Source organism: Homalodisca vitripennis, chromosome 5 (assembly GCF_021130785.1).
Source record: "Homalodisca vitripennis isolate AUS2020 chromosome 5, UT_GWSS_2.1, whole genome shotgun sequence".
Classification (NCBI taxonomy): Eukaryota; Metazoa; Arthropoda; class Insecta; order Hemiptera; family Cicadellidae; genus Homalodisca; species Homalodisca vitripennis.
The window spans coordinates 40,758,408-40,782,951 of NC_060211.1; the positions used below are offsets into that span (position 1 = coordinate 40,758,408).

The 24,544-nt window shown below is 34.8% G+C and overlaps 1 long non-coding RNA gene across 1 annotated transcript; it reads right to left on the reverse strand.

Annotated features, from left to right (window-relative positions):
* Positions 1-1,203: 1,203 nt before the first annotated feature.
* LOC124362056 lies at positions 1,204-24,200 on the reverse strand. Its single transcript, XR_006922415.1, has 3 exons — positions 24,011-24,200; positions 14,158-14,327; positions 1,204-2,461 (listed from the first exon to the last, which is right to left on the reverse strand). It is a non-coding gene; the product is annotated as an uncharacterized LOC124362056 (long non-coding RNA).
* Between the last annotated feature and the right edge of the window lie 344 nt (positions 24,201-24,544).

Here is a 24,544-nt window from a genome sequence, read left to right on the forward strand (position 1 = left end):
TGTAGTTTGATAGTTTTTGTACTAAAAAACAATTTAATAAGTTGCTGATATGCATCTATTCTATAAGACTTATAAATGATCATTCAGCCCCGTTTATCTTGATAGAATGGGGCTGGAAGTGTTCAGAATGTAAAAAAATTGAATTTAATTTTTAAATATAATAAATAATCATAAAACCTGCTGAGTTTCCTTCTAAGATTTGTTCTAAACTTCAGAGTTATAAATAGAATCATGTTCCACACTGAGTCTAGTTTGACTGTACTCTACCAAGTCATTATAAATCTAACTTTTGTGCAACCTAAACCATGGTAATTGCCTTACGATAGATCATTACAGAGTTGACAAACGTTATCATCTCTCTGTGTTTAACGCCAATCTATTAACTTTAGATAAAACCCTCTCTCTTAAGATGGTTCCGAGGACAGGTGAGAAGTATAAGCACACCCTAGTACATATAGACATCCGAGTACTAATACATTCTGATATTTCAGAATGTGATCTAAATTTAGGTTGCATTTATCATGGTACAACATATTTCAGTATCTACACCAACTAAATATTATGAACCTACTTGTTTTTCTACACTTACTTTTTACGCATATCTTCATCTAGATACTGTTTTAATGGAAACCTAAGGACAGTGTTCTAGTTGTACTAGTCAAGCAAAAAACATCACTCTGAGAACCGGCTGTGTCCAGTCCAGATTCTGAGGTCAGAAATCTAGACAAATGTTTTCACGAACTCTTACGCTCCATGCTCACTTTTGCAAAAATGGCATGGCCGATGAATCTGGTAATAACCACTCTCTTAGGCTTCCACCAACCAGATACAGACAGACATATCAAACAACAATTAAAAGTAACCATTGATGTACTGTAGCTACAGCAAAAGTTTTAGTAGTATTATTTTAAATTAATAAGAAGACTATCTGCCTGAATTTAGATCTTCAATGAACTAGTAAATTAAATTTTTTTAAAGAAAAGTCGGTTACTTATTTCAACAACAAAACAAACTTGTAATTGTTGGATAAGGTTTATTTGGCAACAAAAATACTTCTCATTTAGACACATTACAGCATAACTGTAACCTTTCTTGTATTACATTACTTTATAAAAAAATCTGTACAACTTTAAATAACATAATATTACAATTATCCCAAACTAGGCTGAAACATTAGGTAAATGAAACAAGATAAACACCCTAACACAAGAATGTATTCATTCATTCCATGTACAATTCTAGATGAATGATTGTAATTGCAATTGTTGTTTAATTGGACTGCTTTAATTAACCCTCCATCTGGTTTTATTTTACTGTTTGTTTCCAAGCCATTCCTGAACAAGAGAATAAAATATATATATATATATATATATATATATATATATATATAGCAAATTGTCATGGAATTATTATTTTCAAAATGAGCCAAAGAAAATAATAATAATTATTATATTTGATAGTAACAATTTATTTAGACAAAACAAAATGCTTGATTTATTCAAATAAAATATTCATTTTACAGATTTGTAAAGAAGAAATGATAAATTTTGATCAAAGAACATTTAAGCTAAGTGATAAGATAATAAAACAAGTTAATTTTTGTTTTATTAGATAACAACTGTTGTTAAATTTATAAAGGAATGTATATTTTCCTAATATAAAAATGGATCCCTATTACCAAAGCGAAGAAGAATAATGTTAAATAAAAGGGGTTTGATTTATAAAGTAAAGGCATTTAGTTTTCTTTATTTTTACTTAATATATTAAAAAATACTGTGCTATGATTTACTAACTGAAATTACAATACTAATATATTATATAGTACCATAAATTTAATACTGAATAAACATATCAAATTGTAACAGAACACATTCAATTCAGGTGAAATGCAGTAGTAATGAAACAAAGCTTTTAATTAATTACTGCTTACATTACTGTGTCTTCAACAAATAAGTTTCTCCTCTGTCACATCATCACAGGCTAAGAAATGTAAAATACATAACATTTGCTCACAACAGAATGTTTCCAAAGATACCTGAATAATGTCAATATGAAAAATGATTCACAATTGTTCATATCAAAAATTCGGTTTTAGCCAGAATAAGGGTTAAAAAAACACAGTGTTCAACATTTTTGTAATGATATGAATCAACAAGTTTTGAAATATATTTTCAAGTACATGACATTAATATGACATTTCACAATGTACCAATTTTACTGACATTCACTTGTACAAACTATAAATTTTAAAACATACAAAACATTTCATCATCCATGTTTTCATCTTTCAGAATAACGATGAATAGTTTACCTCGCACAAGGTTAATTTAATTTTAGTGACCAATACAAATCGAATCGGTTCCACCAGTTACAAGACTGCGATCATCTCAGTACAGTGAGAGGAGTAGAAACAGATTCTAGTAGTAGGAAATGGGCAGATTCCGCTGCTATCAGCTCTTATCTGCAACAGAGAAAAAACTACGTTAATATGTCGCTAAAATCTGTTTGTTATTAAAAATATTAAAACAACACACTGCATTTAACTGTTTTGCAATAATCCGTTAAGTACTAAAGAAAATAAATTAGTTCATTTTCAACACACAATTATTTAATTTACTAAATAATTTTATAGCTATCACATGAGTTCTTAGTTGAAGGTAGTTCAAATTCAAATACTGGTAATGAATGCATTACTGACCTGTGTGATAATCTCATTAAAAAACAATAAGGAGGAGAGTCAATACAGTACAAGGTACTCATAAACAGATTTTACAAAATTTGAACATACACTACCTCTAACTCAGATACAAAGTCCCACATCTTAAACAGTGCAGCCATTGGCTCTCCCTTCAATTAACTACTACTCTTGTCAAGTTCATCATTCATATTAACCTTAACCCTCAAAGTGCTACTATCGCACTGTGCGATATGTTCGTACCACTTCAAAGTGCTACTATCGCACTGTGCGATATGTTCGTTTTTTTTCATATCACAGACGAACGGTTCGCTCAATAACGACGTGGTTTATAAGGCTACATGTAGGAATAAATTCCCTATCAAGTAACGTAATTAGAACTATGTAATTCAGAAGTTTACGAGGAAGAGTAAGAAGAATAGTCAGCTGATTTCGATGCGTGTTTGTCTGTTACGGTCGTCTCGCGGCCGACGCTCTGTGACGTTATTGTTTTGCTTCGTTCTTTTGATTTGTAACTGACTTATATTATTGTTTATTGAGTAATTATTTGTGCTATGAGTGAACTTAGTAATTCAAGTGCCATTAGGCGCTGTTTTGATGACGATTTGAGTGGAAATGATAGCGATGCAAGCAGCACCCCCACCAGAGAGTGACTCAGACTAATTTTTTTAGTCTAGGGCCTAATGTAAATATGTATATAAGCCTTTTTTTTGTATTTTTAATACTTTATCTGTAATTTTTCTTACTTTTACTCATATCAGTAACTAAATATGTGTTTATTTTGAGGCAATAATCACTATTCAACTACTTACTGCCACTTGTTGATGTAGTAAATATTTTAGTAAAATTTTTGCAAAAAAACATTGTTTTGTTTTTTACCAATTAGTATTGTGATATGTTGTGCAAAAGGTTAAGAAGTGATATTTTTCTTATTCAGCATTATATTTGGAACATTTTGCATATTTTTAGAACTAGGACTACTACATTTTGTAAAAACTATACGTCAAGGATTTTGAAAAATAAAAATATATAAAAAACTACACAACCGGTTAGCAGTACCAGATTTTTTTATGATAAAAGATAAGCATTTTTATTTTTACTTGATCTTATAGAACATATGTTTGTGTAAAAAACCATATGTAATACATGCAATTTGAACATATGTTTGTATATAAAAAGTTGTTTAAAAAAGAAATGTCATATGCTCGAAAATGGCCTAGCACTTTGAAGTGGTTTAGTCATCACTTGGAGGGTTAATATGACCGAGGGATATCTGGAAAGTAAGTTTTGTTTTGGGATAACTATTACTAGCGGCAAGCAAACAGTGTTATGTGCATACGCACCCACTCCTAGCATGCCTTGCGTACGAAATGACTCCACCATTTGCAGTGAAACCATTGCAGAATGCTGTTTAGTGTGCAAATTCAAAATGATCAACCTGCCGACTGTGAAATACGATCAGTTACCTGGTTTTAGACAGCAAGGAACGTTCCAGCAGCTGATATTCATAGACAGATAAATTAAGTGTATTGAGTATTTGAGATAGACATGGAATTTTGTTAGAGTTTAAGGAACAAAGAAGAACAATAATTAATGCAGCCACTTGATGTGAGACTCTCACTAAACTTCAAAGTACAATACAGAATAAGCGACATTGGTCTATTGATGTCTGGAGTTTTCGTGTTGCATGACAACGCCAGACCCCACTCTGCCATCCAAACCCAAAATCTCATTAGATCATTTGGTCAGGAACAGATTGACCACTCGCCGTACAGCCCGGATTTGGCACAGCATGACTTTCACTTGTTTCACTATCAAAAGGAGTTTTTCGACGGTAAGCGCTTCAACACTGATGACGAGGTAAAAGAAGCAGTTAAAGATTGGTTATCCTCTCAGGTGCCAGACTTCTACAACATCAGCATTCAAAATCTTGTAGAAGGTTATGAAAAATGTTTTAAAAAGTGGAAACTAGGTTGAAAAGGAAAAAGAGATATGTAAGGATTAAAATAAAACAAGTTTTCTTGAAAAATCTGTTGTTAATTATTTTTTATAAGAAATCAGACCTTATTTTCTGGATGACTCTCATACTTAGGTAAATCAACTACTTACGCCAATAATTGGAAAGAAACATTAGCTTTTATACTAAAGAATTTTTTACTTTAGTTTTTGCCCTAACACAAAAAAATAGTACAATAGAATTGTACTAAATTTAAGTTCTAAATGGAAAATGAACACTATTTGACAATAGACAATAATATTTATTTCCATTAGGCATATTAACAATGCAATAGGACACGTCATTTCTATATTATAATATAAAACTGTTATGGTAACATCATAACTTTATACACAAAATTTAAAAATTGTACATTGTATGAGTAAAATTAGTTAAAAGCTTAGGATTAAAATGTGCCTTAATATAGGAAGTTGTTTTAAGCACTTTTGTGAAACAGAAGAAAATGTAAAATGAAAGAGACAAACAGGCCTAACTCAAGTGCAAACTGAGATATCTGGTTGACAGTGATGGATAAAAGTGGTACTTGACAGAAATTACTTAATCAAAATACAGATTAATATGAACAAGACACAAGAAGTATTTAAGAGACAAAGGTGGTACTTAACAGAAATATTGACAAAGGTGGTACTTAACAGAAATAACTTAATCAAAATACAGATTTACATGTGGGACTTAGAAGCTACGACTAAAGTATTCATCAGTTGTATAAAATACTTGACTTTTTAACAGTTTAGTAATGATATTTTTAAAATTTTGAATGTCATGTTTCTAATAGCTAATGGTAATTTGTTAAACAATTTAAGTTGTTGATATACATGGCTGTTGATTGTTTTAGAAAGTCTTACCGAAGCTGTCCCCAGATTGTTTCTTTGCCTAGTTAGATGATCATGAAAGGAGCTTTGGCAAGAAAATGAGTCTATGTTTTCCCTGACATAAATTAAATTGCTTAAAATATACAAGGACGGCATTGTCATAATTTCCAACCTTTGAAAACTTGCCTTACAGGATTGTCTGTTGGTAAGGTTATCTAAGATTCCAATGGCTTTTTTCTGCCAAATGAAAACTTTTGAAGCGTGACATGAATTGCCCCAAAAGCGTATTCCATATGTCATTAGTGAATGGAAAAGACCATAATAGGATAGTATAAGAGTGTCTAAGCTAACTGATTGTTTAAGTTTTCTAAGTAGAAATACAACACGTGACAGTCTTTTGCACAGATTTAGTATATGAGGCTCCCAGCTTAGCTGATTGTCCAGGGTAAAACCCAACAACTTTACACACTCACTTGTGTTGCCCTCAGCAGGAATATCTCTTAGAGAGAAGTAGATTAACTCAGTCTTGTTATCATTTATAACTAGATTATTTAATTGAAACCACATTTTTGCTGAATCAAATGCATTCTTAATTTTTGGTTTAACATTTTCAAAGTTATCATCAGAGCAGATAAGTGTGGTGTCATCTGCGTAAAGTACGCAAAGAGAAGGAATATTACAATACATATCATTAACAAAATTCAGATAGAGAAAGGGCCCAAGGACAGAGCATTGAGGGACACCTGCAATCACTTCTTGTTAGGTTGAACTATTGTTATTGACCACCACTTTTTGTTTCCGCTCAGACAGATAGGATTTTATTAAGTTCAATTTATTATCTCTTTTACCATAGAAAGATAATTTTTCATATAAAATATCAAAAGAAAGACAATCAAAGGCCTTGGTTAAATCTATTAACCCATTCGTGACTGAATAAATTACTATAATTTTTGGACTACAGAATTGGATATTTTCCATGCTTTCGTGTAAGAACAGGTGCACATTGCATAACACTTAATGTATAACATGCTATGAATATTATAAATGTATCTTAGTTATTCCTTGTTATTGTATGAACACAAAATGTTAGTTTTTATTATATAAATTATATTTACACCATTTACAAATTTTTAATATACATCTTTAGAAGTTGGTTCGGGTGTGAAACACCACAAAACATGTTCCCAGATGAAGTGGAACATGACACTTTTTACACTGTTTCACTTCTTTTCCCCTGTGAGGCACAAACTTTACATTTTCTTGAGGGCCTGGCTTTGGTGGTTGGAGGTATCTTTTCAATAAAATGCCCCCAAAACTTTCCTTGAAGGCGCAGTGGTGATTCTCCACAAGCGGGAAGCCTACCAAAGAGTTACCTGAGCCCAACAGGTTTCGTCACAGAAGTGATTGAACACATCTGATTCAGTGCAGTTTTCTCTTAACTACCTCGAAATGATAGGATTTATTCCATCATTGCCTGTAAAACGCATTGTACTAACAGTATTTGGTCCAACACTTTACGCAAAATCACAAGGCCTAGCCGGTGGGTTATCGTCACTTTCATTATCACTGCTGTCAACGTTTGTACCATCAGACATTTAATTATTTTCATGTATCATGTCATCTTGTTCACTGTCACATTCCTCATCACCACTTCATCTAAAACATTAACAACGTAAGCCGCAAAATCATCCGAATTTACGAACACATCATTTCCGGTCGCGAGACGCCATCTAGACTGTTTACAAACGAAAGAAAGCTGTTTTGCCAAGATGATTTGATGCAATATCAGATGATTTTCAGCAACGAAGAAGAAGAAAAACATAGAGTAGAATATTGAGAACAAAATATGCAGCAAATGTGAATGCCTCTGCGATCTATCGGCAATATATTCAACTACGTCGATGTCGTGTCTAGCGGTGGCCGCAAAATCATCTGAATTTACGAACACATCATTCCGGTCGCGAGACGCCATCTAGACTGTTTACAAACGAAAGAAAGCTGTTTTGCCAAGATGATTTGATGCAATATCAGATGATTTTCAGCAACGAAGAAGAAGAAAAACATAGAGTAGAATATTGAGAACAAAATATGCAGCAAATGTGAATGCCTCTGCGATCTATCGGCAATATATTCAACTATGTCTTTAGTTGTTGGGCCGCACGAAGTGAAGGACGGAAACTGCCCGTCCAATGTCTTGAATGGGTTAAATTAGAGGCTATTATTGATTTGTTTTTAAAACCAGTTAATATATATTCTAAAATAACTGCTATTGCAGAACAGGTGTTGTGCTTTGGTCGAAACCCATATTGGTGCTGATACAGTGAACTATTAGTACTAAAATATTCATACAACTGAAGTATTAAGCAGGATTCAATCTTTCCAATAATCGGGACAATAGCAATGGGCCGATAACATTCAGCTGAGTTACAGTTGCCTTTTTTTAAAATAGGGGTTACTCTTGTTAATTTTAAACAATTTGGAAATATACCATTTACAAGAACTAAGTTAATTAAATATGTAAGAGGGCTAACTAAAGTATTCCCTAATGCTTTGATAACATAATTGGAGAGGCCAAACACATCTTCGCTTTTACTGTTACTAAGGTTAGACACAACCGATAGTATTACATCAGAATCAACATGTTGCCAACCAAAACCAGTTTCAGGTATAGGCTTATCAAAGTTTAAAAGAAAGTCAGAATGGCTTCTGTACATGGAACCAGCATCTAAGTCTATACTGCCTTGAAGATTTTTTACAAGTGTTGAAACATTAACAAAATAGTTATTAAGACACTCAGGAGTAATGTGTATTTCTGGTTTGCACTTAACCGAGCCCGACTCCCTCCTCCAGACATTCCAGGCTCTGACATTCCAGGCCATTTAGCATTTATTTTTGGCGTTTAAAATGAGGTTGTCATTGACAGTTTTCTTAGCATTTGCTATATCTTTCTTATAAAGTTTCTTAAAACTAGTGTACCTATTCTTATCATTTACAATTTCAGTACATTACCATCTGTCAAACAACATTAATAAGATATCACGACTTGTACGCAGCGCCGGAGTGAACCAGTTATTAAAGTGAGTACCAGTCTTCTTTTTAGATTGCCCAGTACCTTTTTTTGGTTTTACCTCAATTACAGGACACAGCTCATTATAAGAAGAGGTTAGAATATTTAAAAAGTTTACAAAAGCAATATTTACATCCACAGTTTCATATAAAAACGACCAATCAACAGAAGACAGACAATTTATTAAGTTATACAATCTAAAATTATTAATTAAGCGTTTAGTTTTGATGGGGGTTTCCTTGCCACTTTGGTGAGTCAAAATGAGCTTTACCCAGACACCTGCATGGTCAGATAAAATATCTTGGTTAAGTAACGAGACCTTAAAATAATTAGAGGTTAGGTTAGTATATAAATTGTCAAGACACGCCCTGAAGCGTGTTGGAGTAAAATTAGTACCATAAAGATCAAATGATCTCAACAAATTTAAAAATTCATAGGTCTTGGAGCTACCTTTGTCTAAAACATCTATATTGAGATCACCAGCTAGAGCTAAGTGATCATTAGGTTTTATACATTTACTAGTTACATGTAACATTAAGTTTTCTAGGATATCCATAAAAGTCTTAAAATTAGAATCAGGTGTTCGATATATACAAACAATTACAAGATTAAAATTACACAACCTAATAGCAGCACCCTCACATACACTGTCTTGGCAGAAAGAGGAGATATCCATATGTTCGAAAGATAAATGTTCCTTCAAAAAAATCGATGAACCACCATATGCTGATGGCCTAGCATAATAGTCGGCCAAGATAAAACCATCGGGAACATATAAAGTCACCTCCTCCTTGCAAAGCCAATGCTCGTTGATACAAACCACATCAGCCTGCTTTTGGTCCATGATTGCCTCTAACTGGCCTAATTTATTTTGAAGAGATTGAACATTAAAAACACAAATGTCTAACGTAGCAGAGTTATTCTCTTTTGGTTCAGAGTTTAAGTTAAACCTGTCACTAAGCGGGTTTGTGATATAAAATTGTTCTGCCTAGGTCCAGTCCTATCACTGCGGTTTATTCTTGGAGGCTTGTACTTTCCTATGATGCAACCTTGAGGCCAGAGGTTTGGATGCATCAATTCTTCTCCCACTTCAAGAGGAACCCCTAGCTTGAATGAGCAGTAATTGTTGTAACATGATTCTATTTTATCACACTGGAAATTAGCAGTTGCATTAAGAGACTTGAGATATTCTGTTATGGTAGCAGTTTGAACTGAGGGATCCAAACCAGATAGGAAGTCAAATCATTTGTTTGGCAGGTTTAAGTGGATTTTCTACACTTACTTCTTGAGTGCCGTGTACAACCTTATTTTTCACAGTAGGTCTACTTTTAATTATTTCACTATAAGTTGTACCTGTCTGGTAAGGCCTAGCCTTCACTTCTGATTCAGTTCCAGTATTTGAGATCACTTTCCGAAATCCATCCTTGGTCAATGATCCGTTATTACTTTTATTATTTTGTCCACCCTTTTTCCTATAGTTAACTCTCGTCCATTCTTTATTAGAATTTTTGTAAACTCGATTTTTATTTGTAAACTGATTAACCTCCTGTCGGATTCCAGGTTCTGAAATACGTCTCGTGTCCTGCGAGAAATTGTCTCTCGTTCTCATAATGCTTTTGTCATCGTGGTTCACAGAGTTTGGAGATTTAGAGTCAACGCCATCCAAGACGACGTTTACAGCCCCGTTCACACCAGTTCCATGGTTAACAGCAACCGAACTGCCGGTTGTAGATTCCAGTTTTGACTTAGTCGCTTCTTCGATATCGATTTCTATTCGATTCGGATGTTGGATTGTTAGATCAATTTCATTCTTTTTATCTCTGTGTAAGCTTTGGTAGTTCGGTCTCCTTTGCTTAAACATGGATCTGGTAGTGCGACGACAAGGTTCAGAAGGTCGTTGTTGTGGTAACACTGCATCAGGCTGTTCGTCAGTGACAATGACAGCCGAATTGTCAATTTTAGTTTCTAACCTAGCTTTGCTTTCAAGTAAGAGAAGTCTTTTATTTATTAAACTATTATCATCACAAATCCCTTTGACCAGTTCTATTAGTTTTCCCACAATTTCATGAAAACTAAAGTAATCTTCAGCACTAACATCTGGGGAGAGTATTTTTGACAGCTTTAGATTGCATGACTCACATGTCCACCTCACAGTGTTCTTTAGAAGTTGTAGCGCTTGAAATTTATCTTCATCAATGTTTACACACAATGAATGGAAGTTATTTCTGCAGAAACCATCACATTTAATAGTTAATTGTCCGTTAAAAACTGGTGAATCACACGCACTACATAAAGAGTCGTCTTGGTCTCCCGCCATCTTGGGTTGTGACTCAAGATCGATCATAGTATTCACAGAAGCATCCATCAAAGTTTGAAAAATAGTGCTTGTTTGTGCCTCTGGAACTGAGGACGTATTTAAACTGACATCCATTTTCTCTGTTTGAACTAAGTTTTTGTTAGTATGAGAAGTTTTATCTTTGCTGGACTCAATATCTTTTTTGCTTGCAATAGGAGTTGTGTGTCTAGGAGACCCCTTATCTTTAGTATGAGGTAAAAATTTTGTCTTTTGTTTTGAGATAGAAGGATTTTCTTTTTGTGTGTAAAGTGTTGAGCATTGGGCATTTATTAGAGATTGAGTTGTTGGGCTAGATAATGTAGGTTTCCATTCCCACTTGTTTTTAATTTCAGCCAGAGCTTTATCATAAAGTTCTTGATTTCATTTAGATATTTTTTCAACCGGGTACTTAAGTCTATTGTTGTAATAGTGACACAAGTCATTTTTGTTAACATTTGTAGTTTTATCTGAAGCAAAAAATTGTACTTTGTGACATTTTTATAAGTTTCACTATCTACATGTATTATTTTTCCAGGCCAATCAGGGTAACACCTCACTTTGGCAAAGACTAAAGTTCCAACTGAAAACTCACTATTTTCTATAACTCTATTTAGTGGAGAATTCATTGCCAGTGTGTGGAGTTAACTCAATAACTTAAAAATTATATTTTACCAATTATATCAAATATAGTTATAGTATTAATTTTTAGTATAGTTGTAGTATTAATTTTCAGTTAATTATATAAAATATGTAATATTATTCAATAATATTTTCTCCTTTTATAAAATATACGAGGTGTGTTAGAAAAGTAATGAGATTGGTAACACTGCGGGAGATCTGGCAACGTTGTGTCTACCGGCTGACGCTAAACCTGTTTATTTATCCCTTCCACTTCCTCAGTCCGAGTTACAAAACTCCGTACAGTTAACACATTAGTTTTGACAGCGCCATTAGTAAAGTTGTGTTTTAATTGTGCGTCACAGAAATGGAGCATCGAAATTTAGAGCAACGTTGTGCAATAAAGTTTTGTGCTAAACTTGGTGAATCCGCGAGTGTGACTTTTGAAAAGTTGAAACAGGTCTATGGGAAACAGTGCTTATCGAGAGCACAAGTTTTCCGCTGGCACAAATCATTTTTGGAAGGCCGAGAACACGTTGAAGATGAACCTCGCTCAGGGAGACCTTTGACTTCAAGAACGGACGAAAACATGGATCGTGTGAGGGCGCTTGTGAGATCAGACCGTCGTTTAACAATAAAGATGATCAGTGAACAGCTAAATTTAAACACTTTCACCGTGCATCAAATTGTGACAGATGATTTGAACATGCGAAAGGTTTGTGCCAAATTGGTGCCGAAAAATCTCACAACTGAACAGAAGGACAATCGAAAAAATGTGTGCGTTGATCTTCTTGAGAGGATTGCTAATGACCAAGAATTCTTCAATTGTGTGATCACTGGTGATGAATCCTGGATATTTGAGTACGATCCTGAAACAAAGCGGCAAAGTAAAGAATGGCACACTTCGTCATCTCCTCGGCCGAAGAAATGTCGAATGAGCAAATCAAAGATCAAGACCATGCTAATTTGTTTTTTTGACAGGAAAGGTATCGTACACAAAGAATTTGTTCCACCAGGACAAACTGTCAACCAAGTGTTTTATAAAAAGTGTCCTTGAAAATTTGAGGAAAAGAGTGATCCGTGTGAGACCGGAAATTGCAGACAAGTGGATGCTTCATCATGACAATGCTCCATGTCACACGGCCATTTCCATCTGTGAATTTTTGAACTCAAAACGCATTACTGTTGTTTCCTCAACCCCCCTATTCACCTGATTTTAAGTCCTTGTGACTTTTTCCTCTTCACGAAATTGAAACATGTCCTAAAAGGACGTCATTTTGGAACTCTGGAGAACATTCAAAAGACTGTGACCGACCAGTTAAAAAGCCATACCAATTGAAGACTTCCAGCGCTGCTACCAAGAGTGGGAACGACGACTCCGCCGATGTATAGCTGCCCAAGGAAACTACTTTGAAGGGGATAACATTGTTGTTTGAAAATAATAAAAACTTTGGTTAGTATGAAATCAGTCTCATTATTTTTCTAACACACCTCGTATGTACAAGCAAAGTTAATTAGTAAAAATGTAACTAGTGATAATATTGTCAGAAAGTAGTTTAAGAATGAACCTGCTTTATATCTTCAAGGTCAATGTCATATGGGTTTGATTGTTGTCACCAGTCTATGGCCACATGAGTCAGAGTGATCAGTTGTAAAATAGATTAAATCACTAACTGAATAATATTGGTAATCAGCTGTTTTGGCAATTTTATCTTGATGTTGGCAGAATAACCAGTTATAGCTGAATAAAGTAGTTCTATTTTATTTATTCAATTGTATTTATTTAATTTATTTATAGTCAGTAAAAAGTTCTCAAAATGAATAACTCTTCATAACAGTTGCTCTATACAAAACATCCACTCTCTGCAAGTTCAATATATGTGCTCAAACAAAACATATGTTATAGAGCATGCAATGTAAGTACAAATAAAGTAAAGTATAAATATTTACTGAAAAATTTTTTTAAAAACATGAACTTATAGATTCTTCACTAGTAAAATACTGTAATTTTCAAAATTAAATCACAACACATAACAACTTGTACTTTAAATTAATAAATTTCATTACAACCACAGAGGCTTAAAAACTACAAAACACTTAAAAATGGCCCCTTAATACATTCTTATTGTCTTAGAAGTATGATGTTATCATACCAGGAGTACACCACACCACATGTAACAGCCTTCACTGAAGTTGCATGAAAATTTCAAGTCTGTAGCTCATTTCATTCTGTTATTTAGACAACATGTATTATTGTTTCATACGTTAACATAACATATGATTGAACTCGGTTTGTTTATAAATTAATTTATACTACAATTTTCTCATGGTTAATCATAAGCTCAATGCGAAAAATGTTCATTAAGGCTACTCTGCCAAATGCACCTTCATCAAACTAAATATTGCCTACATAGAAATGGAGCTTCATGCAAAATTTCTGGATCAGTTCTTTCCTGAGATATCTTATAAAAAGATAGGTATAACATTTTTCCTGCCCTTCACAAGTGATAGATTTCGCTAATGCTCACCAAAGAATATCTCAAATTTTACATGTGATTATTTTAAGAACAAGTATAACAAATAAATCTCACTACAAAGTGAGTGGTACAATACCTGGCTAGAGTGGCATCTATTTGTGAAATCCATGGTACAGCTAACTTGATTTTGCGCCTGTAGTTGGTATCCTTGGCGATGGGGTTGTGGTCCAAGTACACAGTCACCAGTTGTTTGTTGTGCGACAGGACATCCACATTGCTCCAGTCACTCACCAGGTTGTCGTTCAACTAAATACAGATCATGCCATTTCTTAGTGACATATTTATTCTACTGAGACCTAACTATAGCTACAAAAACTGAGAGCATCTACAACTACCGTAAAGATGACCACACTATTAATTAATTTCTAATCTACAGCTGATTTTCGTTGGTAAGAGATGTTTTTTATATCTTTAAAATATAGATGCCTTGTAATTGTGCAAAGCTAATTTATTTTAACAAAACAACCTAATCAAAAACCAATTGGGAGAATGACAGTTATGTAACAAATTATTAGTTTTAAGCATAAAACATTTAACTGATGAGAAAAATTTGTCTTATTTGGTCACAAAGTAAATGTGGGTGTCAAGAAGATAAACTCCAATTACGTTTTTGATAATAGGCATGGCCAATTATAGTACAAACTAAACACAAAACGATAATGTACACAATACATTCTGGCCCTAAACAAGACTCAGAAAGAACAATTCACTTTTGAAAGAACAATTGAAAACTATTAGCTTTTCATCAACTTTGTTTGAACAGGCTTATAGATGATAATAGTTATACAGTAATAATCGTACAATGAACTTAACTACCCAGCGTATATAGCTAGCTTACTCCTTGGTTGTATTACTGTTACAAGGACTGTCCTGGCAACAAAGTCAATAGCTAAATAACCTTCAGATATCTGCTTTAACACACTGATTGTAGTAGACGCACCTCACGACTACCTAGACTGCTCTAAAGTCAGTACCTATATAATTAGTGTCACAGTGAAGGTGTTAATTACAACAAATTCTGTAGCTAGAGATGTATCATAGTTTAACACACTGACTGCAGTGGATGCACCTCACGACTATCCAGATAGGCTCTAAAGTATATACTTAGTGTCACAAATGAAGGTGTTAACAACAAATTCTATTCTTAACAAGAGATGTATCATAGTTTAACACACTGACTGCAGTGGATGCACCTCACGACTATCCAGACTGCTCTAAAGTATATACTTAGTGTCACAATGAAGGCGTTAACAACAAATTCTGTAGCTAGAGATGTATCATAGTTTAACACACTGACTGCCGTGGATGCACCTCACGACTATCCAGACTGCTCTAAAGTATATACTTAGTGTCCAATGAAGGCGTTAACAACAAAATTCTGTAGCTAGAGATGTATAATATTTTAACACACTGACTGCAGTGGATGCACCTCACGACTAACCAGACTGCTCTAAAGTATATACTTAGTGTCACAATGAAGGCGTTAACAACAAATTCTGTAGCTAGAGATGTATAATATTTTAACACACTGACTGCAGTGGATGCACCTCACGACTAACCAGACTGCTCTAAAGTATATACTTAGTGTCACAATGAAGGCGTTAACAACAAATTCTGTAGCTAGAGATGTATAATATTTTAACACACTGACTGCAGTGGATGCACCTCACGACTAACCAGACTGCTCTAAAGTATATACTTAGTGTCACAATGAAGGCGTTAACAACAAATTCTGTAGCTAGAGATGTATAATATTTTAACACACTGACAGCAGTGGATGCTCCTCACGCCTATCCAGACTGCTCTAAAGTATATACTTAGTGTCACAATGAAGGCGTTAACAACAAATTCTGTAGCTAGAGATGTATAATATTTTAACACACTGACTGCAGTGGATGCACCTCACGACTATCCAGACTGCTCTAAAGTATATACTTAGTGTCCAATGAAGGCGTTAACAACAAATTCTGTAGCTAGAGATGTATCATAGTTTAACACACTGACTGCAGTGGATGCACCTCACGACTATCCAGACTGCTCTAAAGTATATACTTAGTGTCCAATGAAGGCGTTAACAACAAATTTCTGTAGCTAGAGATGTATAATATTTTTAACACACTGACTGCAGTGGATGCACCTCACGACTAACCAGACTGCACTAAAGTATATACTTAGTGTCCAATGAAGGCGTTAACAACAAATTCTGTAGCTAGAGATGTATAATATTTTAACAAACACACTGACTGCAGTGGATGCACCTCACGACTATCCAGACTGCTCTAAAGTATATACTTAGTGTCCAATGAAGGCGTTAACAACAAATTCTGTAGCTAGAGATGTATAATACTTTAACACATTCTTAGCTAGAGATGTATCGTATTTTAACACACTGACTGCAGTGGATGCACCTCACGACTATCCAGACTGCTCTAAAGTATATACTTAGTGTCACAATGAAGGCGTTAACAACAAATTCTGTAGCTAGAGATGTATAATATTTTAACACACTGACAGCAGTGGATGCTCCTCACGCCTATCCAGACTGCTCTAAAGTATATACTTAGTGTCCAATGAAGGCGTTAACAACAAATTCTGTAGCTAGAGTTGTATAATATTTTAACACACTGACTGCAGTGGATGCACCTCACGACTATCCAGACTGCTCTAAAGTATATACTTAGTGTGACAGTGAAGGTGTTAACAACTAATTCTGTAGCTAGAGATGTATAATATTTTAACACACTGACAGCAGTGGATGCACCTCACGACTATGCAGAGTGCTCTAAAGTATATAATTAGTGTCACAGTGAAGGTGTTAACAACTAATTCTGTAGCTGGAGTTGTATCATATTTTAACACACTGACTGCAGTTGATGCACCTCACGACTATGCAGAGTGCTCTAATGTATATAATTAGTGTCACAGTGAAGGTGTTAACAACAAATTCTGTAGCTAGAGATGTATAATATTTTAACACACTGACTGCAGTGGATGCACCTCACGACTATGCAGAGTGCTCTAAAGTATATAATTAGTGTCACAGTGAAGGTGTTAACAACTAATTCTGTAGCTAGAGATGTATAATATTTTAACACACTGACTGCAGTGGATGCACCTCACGACTATGCAGAGTGCTCTAAAGTATATAATTAGTGTCACAATGAAGGTGTTAACAACAAATTCTGTAGCTAGAGTTGTATCATATTTTAACACACTGACTGCAGTTGATGCACCTCACGACTATGCACAGTGCTCTAAAGTATATAATTAGTGTCACAGTGAAGGTGTTAACAACAAATTCTGTAGCTAGAGTTGTATCATATTTTAACACACTGACTGCAGTTGATGCACTTCACGACTATGCACAGTGCTCTAAAGTATATAATTTAGTGTCACAGTGAAGGTGTTAACAACAAATTCTGTAGCTAGAGATGTATAATATTTTAACACACTGACTGCAGTGGATGCACCTCACGACTAACCAGACTGCTCTAAAGTATATACTTAGTGTCCAATGAAGGCGTTAACAACAAATTCTGTAGCTAGAGATGTATAATACTTTAACATTCTTAGCTAGAGATGTATCGTAGTTTTTTAACACACTGACTGCAGTGGATGCACCTCACGACTATCCAGACTGCTCTAAAGTATATACTTAGTGTCACAATGAAGGCGTTAACAACAAATTCTGTAGCTAGAGATGTATAATACTTTAACACACTGACAGCAGTGGATGCTCCTCACGCCTATCCAGACTGCTCTAAAGTATATACTTAGTGTCCAATGAAGGCGTTAACAACAAATTCTGTAGCTAGAGATGTATAATATTTTAACACACTGACTGCAGTGGATGCACCTCACGACTATCCAGGACTGCTCTAAAGTATATACTTAGTGTCACAATGAAGGCGTTAACAACAAATTCTGTAGCTAGAGATGTATCATAGTTTTAACACACTGACTGCAGTGGATGCACCTCACGACTAACCAGACTGCTCTAAAGTATATACTTAGTGTCCAATGAAGGCGTTAACAACAAATTCTGTAGCTAGAGATGTATAATATTTTAAACACACTGACTGCAGTGGATGCACCTCACGACTAACCAGACTGCACTAAAGTATATACTTAGTGTCCAATGAAGGCGTTAACAACAAATTCTGTAGCTAGAGATGTATAATATTTTAACACACTGACTGCAGTGGATGCACCTCACGACTATCCAGACTGCTCTAAAGTATATACTTAGTGTCCACAGTGAAGGCGTTAACAACAAATTCTGTAGCTAGAGATGTATAATATTTTAACACACTGACTGCAGTGGATGCACCTCACAACTAACCAGACTGCTCTAAAGTATATGATTAGTGTCACAGTGAAGGCGTTAACAAACAAATTCTGTAGCTAGAGATGTATAATACTTTAACACACTCTTAGCTAGAGATGTATAATATTTTAACACACTGACTGCAGTGGATGCACCTCACGACTATCCAGACTGCTCTAAAGTATATACTTAGTGTCACAATGAAGGCGTTAACAACAAATTCTGTAGCTAGAGATGTATAATATTTTAACACACTGACAGCAGTGGATGCTCCTCACGCCTATCCAGACTGCTCTAAAGTATATACTTAGTGTCCAATGAAGGCGTTAACAACAAAATTCTGTAGCTAGAGTTGTATAATATTTTAACACACTGACTGCAGTGGATGCACCTCACGACTATCCAGACTGCTCTAAAGTATATACTTAGTGTGACAGTGAAGGTGTTAACAACTAATTCTGTAGCTAGAGATGTATAATATTTTAACACACTGACAGCAGTGGATGCACCTCACGACTATGCAGAGTGCTCTAAAGTATATAATTAGTGTCACAGTGAAGGTGTTAACAACAAATTCTGTAGCTGGAGTTGTATCATATTTTTAACACACTGACTGCAGTTGATGCACCTCACGACTATGCAGAGTGCTCTAATGTATATAATTAGTGTCGCAGTGAAGGTGTTAACAACAAATTCTGTAGCTGGAGATGTATCATATTTTAACACACTGACTGCAGTTGATGCACCTCACGACTATGCAGAGTGCTCTAATGTATATAATTAGTGTCGCAGTGAAGGTGTTAACAACAAATTCTGTAGCTAGAGATGTATCATATTTTAACACACTGACTGCAGTGGATGCACCTCACGACTATGCAGAGTGCTCTAATGTATATACTTAGTGTCGCAGTGAAGGTGTTAACAACAAATTCTGTAGCTAGAGATGTATCATATTTTAACACACTGACTGCAGTGGATGCACCTCACGACTATGCAGAGTGCTCTAATGTATATACTTAGTGTGACAGTGAAGGTGTTAACAACAAATTCTGTAGCTAGAGTTGTATCATATTTTAACACACTGACTGCAGTGGATGCACCTCACGACTATGCACAGTGCTCTAAAGTATATAATTAGTGTCACAGTGAAGGTGTTAACAACAAATTCTGTAGCTAGAGTTGTATCATATTTTAACACACTGACTGCAGTTGATGCACCTCACGACTATGCACAGTGCTCTAAAGTATATAATTAGTGTCACAGTGAAGGTGTTAACAACAAATTCTGTAGCTAGAGTTGTATCATATTTTAACACACTGACTGCAGTTGATGCACCTCACGGACTATGCACAGTGCTCTAAAGTATATAATTAGTGTCCAATGAAGGGTGTTAACAACAAATTCTGTAGCTAGAGTTGTATCATATTTTAACACACTGACTGCAGTTGATGCACCTCACGACTATGCACAGTGCTCTAAAGTATATAATTAGTGTCACAGTGAAGGCGTTAACAACAAATTCTGTAGCTAGAGATTGTATCATATTTTAACACACTGACTGCAGTTGATGCACTTCACGACTATGCACAGTGCTCTAAAGTATATAATTAGTGTCACAGTGAAGGCGTTAACAACAAATTCTGTAGCTAGAGATGTATAATATTTTAACACACTGACTGCAGTGGATGCACCTCACGACTATCCAGACTGCTCTAAAGTATATACTTAGTGTCACAGTGAAGGCGTTAACAACAAATTCTGTAGCTAGAGATGTATAATATTTTAACACACTGACTGCAGTGGATGCACCTCACGACTATGCAGAGTGCTCTAAAGTATATAATTAGTGTCACAGTGAAGGTGTTAACAAACTAATTCTGTAGCTAGAGTTGTATCATATTTTAACACACTGACTGCAGTGGATGCACCTCACGACTATCCAGACTGCTCTAAAGTATATACTTAGTGTCACAGTGAAGGCGTTAACAACAAATTCTGTAGCTAGAGATGTATAATATTTTTAACACACTGACTGCAGTGGATGCACCTCACGACTATGCAGAGTGCTCTAAAGTATATAATTAGTGTCACAGTGAAGGTGTTAACAACAAATTCTTTAGCTAGAGATGTATAATACTTTAACACACTGACTGCAGTGGATGCACCTCACGACTATGCAGAGTGCTCTAAAGTATATAATTAGTGTCACAGTGAAGGCGTTAACAACAAATTCTGTAGCTAGAGATGTATAATATTTTAACACACTGACTGCAGTGGATGCACCTCACGACTATGCAGAGTGCTCTAAAGTATATAATTAGTGTCACAGTGAAGGTGTGTTAACAACTAATTTCTGTAGCTGGAGTTGTATCATATTTTAACACACTGACTGCAGTGGATGCACCTCACGACTATCCAGACTGCTCTAAAGTATATACTTAGTGTCACAGTGAAGGCGTTAACAACAAATTCTGTAGCTAGAGATGTATAATACTTTTAACACACTGACTGCAGTGGATGCACCTCACGACTATGCAGAGTGCTCTAAAGTATATAATTAGTGTCACAGTGAAGGTGTTAACAACTAATTCTGTAGCTGGAGTTGTATCATATTTTAACACACTGACTGCAGTGGATGCACCTCACGACTATCCAGACTGCTCTAAAGTATATACTTAGTGTCACAGTGAAGGCGTTAACAACAAATTCTGTAGCTAGAGATGTATAATATTTTAACACACTGACTGCAGTGGATGCACCTCACGACTATGCAGAGTGCTCTAAAGTATATAATTAGTGTCACAGTGAAGGTGTTAACAACAAATTCTTTAGCTAGAGATGTATAATACTTTAAACACTCTTAGCTGGAGATTGTATCATAGTTAAAATACATTCTTAGCTAGAGATGTGTCATAGTTTGACACATTAACTGCAGCGGGTATGTAGCTCACGACTATCCTGACTGTCTTAATGTCGGTAAAGTATTATAAACTGAGTAAAGTATTAGAGAGGCCTGCTTACTTCTAACTTTACCCGGAAAAGCAAGACCTTCTTTAAATGTGACTGTGCCTGACATTCTGCAACTTGAATTGATCAACCTGTCACAGTAAATCTGTTAAGCCTTTCCACCCTTATTTACATAAAAACTAAATTTTTTTCAGCTGATTTGTTTGTAATTATTATGGGTTAAAAAAGTGGAAAGTTTTCACAAAACCAATAAAGTTTATTTTTGAGACCAACATTTTTTTTATTCTCTCCAATCGTATATTAAATTACAAAATATTTGTTATAAAAGTTAATCAAAATTTAAATGTACAATAATACGGTTTAGGATTTGTTTATTGAAGACGAGTCTCCACAGTAAGGCCGAAATATTTCAAGAATTGAATTGTATTTTATAAGCAATGTTTTGGAGTTAGTAATGACATCGGCTGTGGAAACCTAAGAACTGAGAAAAAAATTAGAAGAGCGGAATGGTGGCAGACTTGTTACAGGCACAGGGAAAAACGATATCAGCTGACAGCCGACATGCTAAAGATTAAAAGATTTAATTTTGTTTGATCCGATAACTATACAGCATGCCATAGTATGAAAACTACTATGACTTGTTTCAAAATGTTTGTAATGTCCATGACACATGGCAAACAATCAATGGTGTGATGGCGTCTTAAACCCTTTTTAGTGCCAACGTCCGTATATACGGACGTTTAAAATCTACCGAGAAATGCCAACGTCCGTATATACGGACGTTTGAATAACTACCGAAGAATGCTGACGTCCGTATATACGGACGTTCGGAGTAAAAGTCATACCGCCATAATTTTTTAAATTTGTTGGTATACAAACAATCAGAATGAACCAATCTACATAAAAAATAATAATAATAGTAATATCGTAAGGTTAGTCAGGTGTTTAGCCATGATAGAAATGGACGTGGTTGTTGCATCAGACAAAGTTTGTCTCAGCTGATAGTTCACGTCTAACCTCTGTGTTTGGTTGTTTGTGTTGCTGCTTCCACAGTGTTTGTTTGTTGATAAAATAGTTTACTAACAATGTTTTACTAACATAAAAAGTAAACTTCAATAAAATTAAAACCACATTTGTGTGCAAAACGCTGTAAAAAAGGATTGCATCCCTTATGTTTGCCTCACCATATTTGTGTTTACCAGCCTAATTATAATACCTATGTACAAAAGTGTGTAAATTTTGTTGTTGATATTTTACAAAGTGTACATTATTTTTTAAGTTATACAGTAGTTTCATACAGTTTTTTAATGGTTTCATAGTGGAAAATAAGTACTTTGGGATTATACCGACCACACCCAGACATGAATCGTTATTTGACATTTTGCTTCTACTGATTACTAGATCAGCGTAAAACAATATTTCGTCAATATAAAACAGGAATTCTCTTATCGCAAACCCCTCCCCATCCTCAGACAGAGGTCAAAGTCGAGCGGTCTAGTAGATAACGTGATTGCAGTGTCGCGTTGATTTGTTTTACTTCCGTGTTTTACCTCTACAATTCTCCAAAACACAAAAATTCAACAAAAACATTACCAAACTAAAACCAAACTCTTTATTGAAAAAAACACTCAAAACTTGTTTTTATTCTTGATCACATTCCGCCACCCAAAATGCGAGTGCCTCCGGCCATCAGCGCGGGCTTCGGCATCACTGTGCCCCGCGCTGATGTCAACGAAAGAAAAACATCCCCCGAGATAGTACCTATCAGTAAAAATATCAAATTCTAGAGGGGCTGATCAGAAACATAAATTGAATTGTAATGGAAAGGCAATTATGTCGGCTACCGTGCAAATCATGTGATGCCCCGCGGCCTGCCGTAATCGGGATTCTCGAGAAAGATAAGATAACAGCGACAACAATACCGATCAATACCTGAATGGAAATGCTTGTAAGTTTGTAATTTTGTAATTACAGAGTTGTTTTTTCGTTCTATCTTGTTTGTTTCTATAAATTTATATTTTTGTGTTCTTCATACTGGTGTGGTCGGTATAATCCCAAAGTACCAGAAAATATTATAAGCTTTAATAAAGAAGCAACATAGTGTAAATAACACAAAAAGTAAAAATGTAACTTTCTAAAAAAATTTAAACATGATTTTTTGGTTTTGAAATATTAATCAGAACTTTTTATATATGTATTCAGTTTTAATTCCTCTTTCAAGTGATAGTATGTGTTATAGTGAAATAATTTTTTTAAAGTACTATTTTTCATGTGAAACTGGAAAAATATAAAAACTGTAAGTAAAAATATCTACTTTTTAATTTTTTTTAAGTTTAATTACATTTAGAAATATAATTTGCTTTATAGTTTTTTATAAGGAAATTTATTTTACTGCAAAAACAATGAAAAAATTAGGAAAACATCTCAATATTTGTAATTTTTTACAATTTTTTTTAGTAAAACACTGCAAAACGGCTGAAATAGGCCTGGCATCCTTCAGTAGTATTATGCAAAAAATCACTGGCATTTCTCAGACCAACTTTTGATTTTTTGTCTGGCACTAAAAGGGTTAATAACTTTGGTTTTCACTCAAATTTCAAAATGTAATGGGAAAAACACTTTTAAAAGACTTACCCAAAACTCCTCTAGTTGTTTGCAAGTGAGAAATGCCACTGATGGAGGTGATCTTGTTCTGAGCCAGATCCAGGGTGGAGATCTTGGTGTTGTGGTCTAAACCATGGATCTGGGTGATCCCATTCTCTGAGAGATACAACTCCTGCAGCTCCGTCAGAGCATCTAGTCCCGATATCTCTGTCAGTCTGTTGGCCTGTCAACCGACACAAAAGACAGGTGAGTATGACAGAAGGACATGCACCCAACTCTACTGTATCCTGAGGATATTAAATACCTAAGCATTTGTGATGAATGCAGCTAACTATATTTAGACCATTAACTGTCAAATTCATGGAAAATACAAAAGGAAGCCTGAATGCTATACTTGAAGTTATAATATATATTCACAAAGTACTAGGACTAGATCTCGGCATGAATAATAAGAATAACAACATTTAAAATGAATTGACACTTGTGTGATTAAGACTGAAAATAACAAGATTACTATTCATGAGTAAAATGTATAATTTGTCATCCCACACATTAATTATTATT